At 33.9% G+C, this 8,794-nt stretch overlaps 1 long non-coding RNA gene across 1 annotated transcript; it reads right to left on the reverse strand.

Moving 5' to 3' along the window:
• Positions 1–6,641: 6,641 nt before the first annotated feature.
• Positions 6,642–8,332, reverse strand: LOC133802255 (uncharacterized). The gene is made up of 3 exons (XR_009877223.1): positions 8,226–8,332; positions 7,403–7,439; positions 6,642–6,946 (listed from the first exon to the last, which is right to left on the reverse strand). It is a non-coding gene; the product is annotated as an uncharacterized LOC133802255 (long non-coding RNA).
• Positions 8,333–8,794: the final 462 nt, after the last annotated feature.

Consider the following 8,794-nt stretch of genomic DNA (forward strand, 5'->3'; position numbering starts at 1 on the left):
ACATCCTGTGTTGGGACTCCTCAACAAAATGGTCCTGTTGAACGCAAACATCAACATATTCTTAATGTTGGTCGGGATTTGATGTTCCAAGGCAATCTTCCTATCACTTTTTGGGGTGAATGTGTGCTTGGTTCAGTTTATCTCATTAATAGAACTCCTTCTGGTTTGCTGCAAAATAAAACTCCTTTTGAAATTCTATTTGAACTAAAGGTCTTTGGTTGTTTAGCTTTTGCCCACAATCAAAAGGCCAAAGGCAATAAATTTGCTCCACGGAGTAGGAAGTGTGTCTTTATTGGTTATCTGCATGGGAAAAATGGTTAGAAGTTGTATGATCTTTAGACAGGTGACATCTTTGTATCACGAGATTTAAAGTTTCATGAAAATGAATTTCCTTATGAGAATGTCACTAATTCTCCCATGCTTGCTTCTTCCTTGACGAAACTTGCTCCCAATGTGGGGGTTGCTGTTGATTATTTGGATAATTTGGAGTCTGTTTTGGTTGAAGACCAAGCAGCGACTGAGATTGGGAATGATACTCTGATAGATAGGACCCGCTCCCTGCTTTGACTCCATTGCCTGCTGTTGTAGTGCCTCCAACTGTGTCTGCCGATGAATTAGGCCAAGGCTTGCGTGATAAGTGCCCCTCGCTCCTTCATCATGATTTTGTTACCCACACTGTACAATCTTCGGGTCCATCTACATGTTCATCGCCTTCTTTCAACTCCTCGGGTACTTCTTATCCTATAGCACATTTTTGTGAATTGTAATAAGCTTTCTCCATGACACCGTGTTTTTCTTGCAGCTATCACTGCTGGCATTGAGCCTCATTCTTTTAAAGAAGCTATGCAAAATGAAGGTTGGCGTGAGGCTATCCAAAATGAGATTTGTGCTTTAGAATCTAATAAAACATGGGAAATGGCAGCTTTACCTTCACACAAAAAGGCTTTTGGCTCTAAATGGGTATACAAAAACAAATATCATGTTGCTGGGCAGGTTGAGCGACTTAAGGCTCGACTTGTTATTTTTGGCAATCATCAGATTGAGGGGGTTGATCATAATGAAACTTTTGCTCCAGTTACAAAAATGGTCACTATTCGTGCGTTCTTAGCAGTTGTTGCAGTAAAAAATTGGGCCTAACATCAGATGGATGTTCATAACGCTTTTCTGCATAATGATCTTGATGAAGAAGTTTACAAGAAACTTCCTCCTGGCTTCAACGTCAACACACCGCTTTAGTTTTTCGCCTCAAGAAGTCGTTGAATGGCTTACGCCAAGCTTCGTGGTGTTGGTTTGCTAAGTTAGCTTTGAAGAAATATGGGTTTCTTCAATCCAATTCAGATTATTCTTTGTTTACTCTCCATCATGGATTGATCCAACTTAATGTCCATGTATATGTTGATGATCTGATTCTTTCTGGTAATGATGCTTCCGATGTTGATCATTTCAAGGCCTATTTGCATGAATGCTTTCATATGAAATATTTGGGCATCCTGAAGTATTTTCTTGGCATTGAGGTTTCTCAGAATTCTGAAGGTATTTTTCTATGCCAACAGAAGTACACTCTTGATATTATTGTCGAATCTGGCTTGTTGGGAGCTCATCTCGTTGGTTTTCCTATTGAGCAAAAACACAATCTGACTCTTGCCCACAGTCATTTGCTTGCTGATCTAGAAAGGTAAAGATGGCTTGTGGGTTGTCTCATTTACTTATCCTTCACTCGTCCTGAATTGGTTTATACTATACACATTTTGGCTCAATTTATACAATATCCTCGTTAAGATCATTGGGATACAACACTTCATGTTGTTCGTTACTTAAAAGGATGTCTGGGTTAAGGCATTCTTCTTCGTGCTGATTGTGAGTTGTCACTGACAGGTTGGTGTGACTCTGATTGGGCCATTTTCCCCTTGACTAGATGATCGCTTACTGCTTGGATAATGTTTCTTGGTTCTTCCCTAATCTCTTGGAAAACCAAGAAACAACATATGATTTCTCAGTCTTCTACTGAGGCCGAGTATCGTACTATGGTGACACTCACTTCAGAGTTGAAATGGCTAAAGGCATTGCTTGCTAGTCTGGGTGTCGCCCATCAGCCTCATATGTGCTTATTCCGTGATAGTCAGTCCACCCTATATATTGCTCATAATCCTGTCTTCCATGAGTTTATGAATCATATGGAAGTTGATTGTCATTATGTTCGTGATGCCATTCGTGACAGCATTATTTCTACCACTCATGTGTCTATTGATTATCAGCTCGCCGACATCTTCACCAAGGCACTCCACAAGCGCAAATTTTTGTATTTACTTCGCAAGTTGGACATTTGTGATCTTCATGCTCCAACTTGAGGGGGGGGGGGGGGGTATTAAGGAATACTTGTATATGAGCTGTATTTTGTGTATATTTACTATGGGCTTAGACCCTAATCTTAATAGTTAAGGTTGTATATATTTCCCTAAGGGTGAATCAATGAAATTAAGGGAACCAATTCTACCAATTTTTTCAAATCCCGAGTGTTGACCACCGTTTTAGTCAACGACACTAAGTCAATTTATACGACAGAATAAGAATTAAATGAATTGGAATCAAGTAAACAACACAAATAATTTTATAGTGGTTCAGCCCCAAGAGTTGGTAATGACCTACGTCCACATGCGCTTTTATTTATAAAAAAAACGTCACTCTTAAGATCAAGAAGAAGCAGGGTTCAACTAAGTTTCTTAACCTGAAAAAAGAATACAATTCGAAGAGGCTTTGTACGTAGAGTGCTTACAAAAGAAATATCTAGCTCTTTTTCTCCTCCTTTTCCCTTCTATTTCCCTTAGGGTTAATGATTGAATAAACCCCTTATTTATAGAGAGTCTTAATGGGCTATTGGCCCTTACAAGCAAATCTAGGTCCTACATGTGTAGGTGTGGGATCAATACATTTATTTACATTTTCAAATACTATAGGAATAATACAATTTAAATATCAGTTTCATAAATATCTTGGAATATTTGATAGTGTCTCGTGAAACCCAGATCTTTGGGTAAAGCGTACTGCTTAACAAGCAAGTCTTGTACTCCGAGCAGCTTCATGAGATGTCACTAGTATGCTCCATCATCGAGTAGGTTATTGGCTCTTTGCAAAACAACATTTTATATTCTGACATAGCCTTCTTGAGCAGCTACTCATTCCAACAAGCATTCTAAATTTAATGTTGTATGAAGCCACGTGTCTTTTACGCAGCAGCCATGTCATCCAGTCAAAATTGGGTTAAACATCGAGCATATGGCTAATCATATTTATAGTGACGTAATAACAGTAGAATATAAGTATGATTATATGTTCAAAATAAGTTAGTCCTAAGATTAGTCAGTGCACAGGATTTACACTGACTTGGCAATCTATGATATGATCTACTTACACATTGTAGTGTTATGTTCTTTCCGGAACATTAGCACAGTAGATAAGATCGGATGTATTTGTTATATCGGACTGGACCGATATTGACTTTAGATAGACAAGTAAATGTATCGTTATTATCTAAGATACTCATATCATAAAGTTCACCATAGGTCAATTCAATCTCAATTCTGAGTGACTAGTATTCTAACAGATTGTATAATTCAAGTCCTTTGGATTTTTTTGTTACCAGCTTACCCTACGAACTAGCCTATACTTACATCTTGGGGACTTGGTAGTATACTTGAGTGGGCTAGATTAAGAAGTGAAATGATGATCACCTTATACTTTGGTTCAACACGTTAAATGATTGAGTACTCATTTTTTGTGATTAAATTTCACGAAAATATCATTTACAAGAAACTTAGTGGAATTTAAGGATAAAATATAATGAGGGGTAAAATGGTAATTTACACCAGACTCAGTTGTAGATCATCTATAGATGATTGAATGACAACTATGGTTGTAATAATGGATAACACATTTACTTTAAGTGAAAAGTGTTCTTTGAGTTCAAGAGTGCAATTCTTAGTCTTTAGTGGAGTCACAAGAAATTAATAAGGTAGTGAAATTTTTCGATAATAAGGTAGTGAAATTATTCGATAATAATTTTATGGTAACTTATTGATGCTTGAATTCATGGGTCCATGGTCCCCACAATGCATTTGATTAAATCATCTAGATAGTCTCTATTAATTGATTCAATTATCAATTGGGATTGTCAAAATTGTTTTGTGTCAAATTTGGACAATTTTACTTAGATGTGGAATTTAGAGAAGAAAAGAGAAATTTAGCCAAATTTATTAATTATGACAAATTGATGTCAAATTGATAGATAATATTAAATCAATGTTCAAACTATAATTAGTTAATTTGAATAAATGATTTAATTATCAATTAATTAATTATTGTTTAAATATAATTATAATTATATCTTATGTATACTAAAACCATCTCCAACCATAACTTCATTTAAAATAAACTTTATCTTCATTTTTCACTATTTTCACTTTAAATTACTATTTCATCTCCAATCATTACTTTAAATTTTACTTCGAAAAATAAAAAAAAGTATTATTTTTATTCATCAATAAATAATTTAACTAATTACTAAATATTAATTTTATACATTAACATATATAATTAAGTAATAATAATTTTAACACTAAGAAAAATATTAATGGACTTAACTTAAATTGCTACATTATGAAAATTAAACATTACATTTAAAAAAAATTAACATTACATCTAAATTAAAAAAGATGAAAAGTACAATAATAATTATACATTAATTTTGCAAATTAGCATATTCCTCTCACAAATGATCAATTAGTGCATCTCAAAGCGCGAAGTACCAATCATCTCATCATACTTCTAATAGTATGGTTCATTATTTTAATGATATTGGAGGATCTAACTATTTTATTGTCATTGTTTTTTTTTATAAAAAAAATTGTTGTTGTTGTTTAATTATGTTTAATTTCATTTCGTATTTTAAATTTGGCTATTTAGGATACCCCCCTCCCCCTCGAACTATGGAAAATACCAATCGTGCCCCCTCAGTTTTTAAGCCTGTTAAAAATTCCCCCCCAACTATTGAGTGTGTTGAATTGTGAGACTTCCTTCCAGTTTCGTTCAATATTTATAACAAAATTGTGATCTAGAATTTACCTCTATTATGTGGCCTAACACGTTAGAGGTAGTTGAAAAATTTATTTACAAATAATACCAAAAATAAAATGATGAAAGAATTTCTTTATATACTGGTTTAGGGTCTTTGTTAGGAACCCTAGTTCTTCCTTTTAGTTGGCTTTTAGGGTCTTTGTTAGGAACCCTAGTTCTTCCTTTTAGTTGGCTTATTCTCAATGTTTTTCTCTCAATCTACACCAGCAAAGACCTTCATTTTTCATGGGCATCCAGCAGATATGTTTTATTCCAACAATTCAATCAATAGTGGTATAAGGTATGAGGAAGATCTTCAATTGAATAAACCCATTTGTGATTGTAGTTTCGAGTTTGTAATCCGCACTTCTTGGACAGTTGATAATCCAGGTAAAAGGTTTTATGGCTGCCCAAATTGCAAGGTTAGTTGTTAGTTAATTGTTTTTCTTTTAAATGGGGTTATAGTGTTAAGGATTGTTGTAATGTGCCATTTTTTTCTTATTGTTTTGCAAAGAAATGTGAATGATGGTTGTCGATTTCTTAGATGGGTAGACCCAATACATGGTGCAAGAAATATGAATGATTTAGGAGGGTTGTTTAGAAGGTTGGAAAAGTTTGAGGCCAATGTTAAGCAGCTGCAAATTTTGGTCGAAGAAAGAAATGAAGAAGTTAGTAGAATGTTGAAGTTGTTGAAAAATGCCAAATTTGGTGTATGTATTTGTGTTGTAATATTTTCTTTTATTTTGTATTTGATTTTTGACAGTGTTTTATATATGTAATAGGTAGTGTTTGTGTTACACCCAGATTTCGAGACAAGAGGTTATGACCCCGAAGACTGGGCTCGTCAGGTGTAAGCTCGAAATGTATGAAAACATCATATGGTCCAGCCGTAAAATCTCTGATGTAAAACAACGACCTCGAAGATGTGTAACCTCGGGATATTTTCTGAGTTCGAAATGGCACGACACTGGGATATATCTTTTACCGATTGTCTTCAGATAAGGTAGTCCAAACTTGGAAAGTGTAAGCTTGGGTGTGACAGCCCCGATGGTACCTATTTATCTCGAGCATGGCCTGAAGTCGGCTGACAAGTTCGTAACAGTTCCGTAAATCTTGACAGTCACAATGCCGATTGCTGATCTCGAAGACCTGATGAGTCACCTGGGATAGCCCATAACGTGTGAACATATTTATTGTTGTGTAATCCCAATATTTAAGGGATAACATTTAATCTGTTATCCGTTCCCGATTTCCATGGGACGTTTCCATCGAAATAGGAGATATTGCATTTAATATCATTATTTCAATTGATATACAGAATATCTTCCCGAAATATGTGGGAATGAACTCTGTAACCTTCTGTAACGACCTCCTTTCTTAACATACATATATAGTGTAAAAACAAATTTTAACCTAAATACGACAATACTGAAATTCTGAATTTACAAAAACTTTATTAAACAATACATAAATAATGTTTATAACCTTAAACCACACAATACTCAGAACTAAATAAAAACTTTATCTTACATACAAATCTTAATACTTTTATAAATCATTTTCGTGGTGTTACTACACCTTAACGTAGAAATGAAAATGTATCCAACTGATAAATTGAAAAGCTTTATGTAAATTACAAAGTTCATGAAATACTTTTAAAGTTTTAAGTAAATGATAAAGTTCACAAAATACTTTTAATGAAATATAATAAAACCAAGTTTCTTGTTTATTTATAAAATAGCATAGCAGAACTCCACTCCCTTCAGGTCAGCCCCATATGTACAGTCATGTTGGCTCCACGTATACTCATCAACGATTTATATTTGGGGCCTCTTACCTACAATACAAAACATTAACTGATGAGCTAAGGCTCAGTAAGCAGAATAACTACCTCATATGCATTAAAATAAACGTGCAACATGCTATGTATTCTCTTTCTTTCTTTCACTTTCCTTTCTTTTGGGCCCTAGAGGATGCTGCTGCCGGCATTACATAGGGAATCACATTCCCACCTGAACATAAACATGATAATAGGGAATTTCCCTCATAAACATTCATCATATAGGGACGTACATCTCCCTCCTTACATTTTTGGGACTTAGGTCTCCCAAGCAGCACCTCTACTTTAACGTTTTCAATAACTTGTCTGTGAACATTAAGCGTGCTTATGCATAATATAACATTCTTGAAAATAACTTATGCATAAGAACAATATGACAGATTAGCATATAAAGCATATAAATGCACATAAGACACATAAAATACTTGTATTGTAGATGAGGATTCTACTTACCTTGCGTCTTGATAAAACAACCGAAATTGTTAGCTTCCTGGTAAAAGCACAAACTATTAACTTACATAAAATCTACATGATGTAATTTTAGTTTATAATTGTTGTTATTCTATTTTTCTTTTCTTCTTATTTTATTGTTTATTTTATGTCCAGGCATATGGTCATACTATAATTGTCCATGGCAAGATCCTGGTCTAAAAGTCATGGTCATGGTCATACGGAAATGTCCAGGTCATAGTATCAGTCCATAATAATAGGGAATGAGGTCATATAATAAAAGTCCAAATAGTCCAAAGTGTGACCATAGCCTATATAAGTTTAGTATTATAAAGATACATAAAAAAAATAGTTTATATTTCAATTTTGGCATTTGTAAAATATGACGACATGGTAAAATAATCCATATATAAATTTTTGCATTTTAATGGCATAGTAAAGTAATCTATATAAATTTTGGCATTATAATGGCATGGTAACATAATCCATATATAAATTTGGCATTATAGTAAAATAATCTATATATAATTTTTTTTGTATTATAACGGCATAGTAAAATAATCTATATATAACTTTTGGCATTATAACGTCATAGTAAAATAATCTATATATAAATTTTGGCATTATAACGGCATAGTAAAATAATCTATATATAAATTTTGGCATTATAACGGCATAGTAAATTAATCTATATATAAATTTTTGCATTATAACGGCATAGTAAAATAATCTATATATAACTTTTGGCATTATAACGGCATAGTAAAATAATCTATGCATATATAATAACTAAATAACTGAAAAGAAAGGCTCGGGAAGAGCTTACCTAAAAGGTTTTCGTAGGCTAGCGTTACGGACAGAACTTCGCCTAGATCTCCGAGGTTTAGAACTTTAGAAGGATGTTATGAAGATTTTTAGGTATAGTAAGAGAAAGAAAAATGAGGTTTTTGTGATTTCAAGATGAGTTTTGGAAGGGCTATTTATAGGAAAAACTTGGGATACTATTCTAATAAAATATTAAAAATAATAAGCATAGTGGAATAATAACATATTCAAAATATCAAGCATAGTAATTTGCTTAAGTCATCAATGTGTCACTACTGCGTCAACATGTGGAACCCATGGGGTGGACCCCGCTGTGGGACCCATGTGGACCCTACTGTGGGACCCTTACGGACCCTACTGTGGGACCCACTATGAATAGTACCCGGTGAATAGTAAAAAAATGAAAATTTCCCAATCTTCTTATATGACTTAGTCCAGCATTTTTGACTCACAAACTTTTCTGAAAAAGTTTCTCTAACACCCATAAATTAATTATTCCCACCTGTTGGTTACTTCAACAACTTAGAATTGTTAAAATCCCATAATAGAAAACAACTATACCCCCAACGG

The sequence above is a fragment of the Humulus lupulus genome, chromosome 9 (assembly GCF_963169125.1).
Source record: "Humulus lupulus chromosome 9, drHumLupu1.1, whole genome shotgun sequence".
Lineage (NCBI taxonomy): Eukaryota > Viridiplantae > Streptophyta > Magnoliopsida > Rosales > Cannabaceae > Humulus > Humulus lupulus.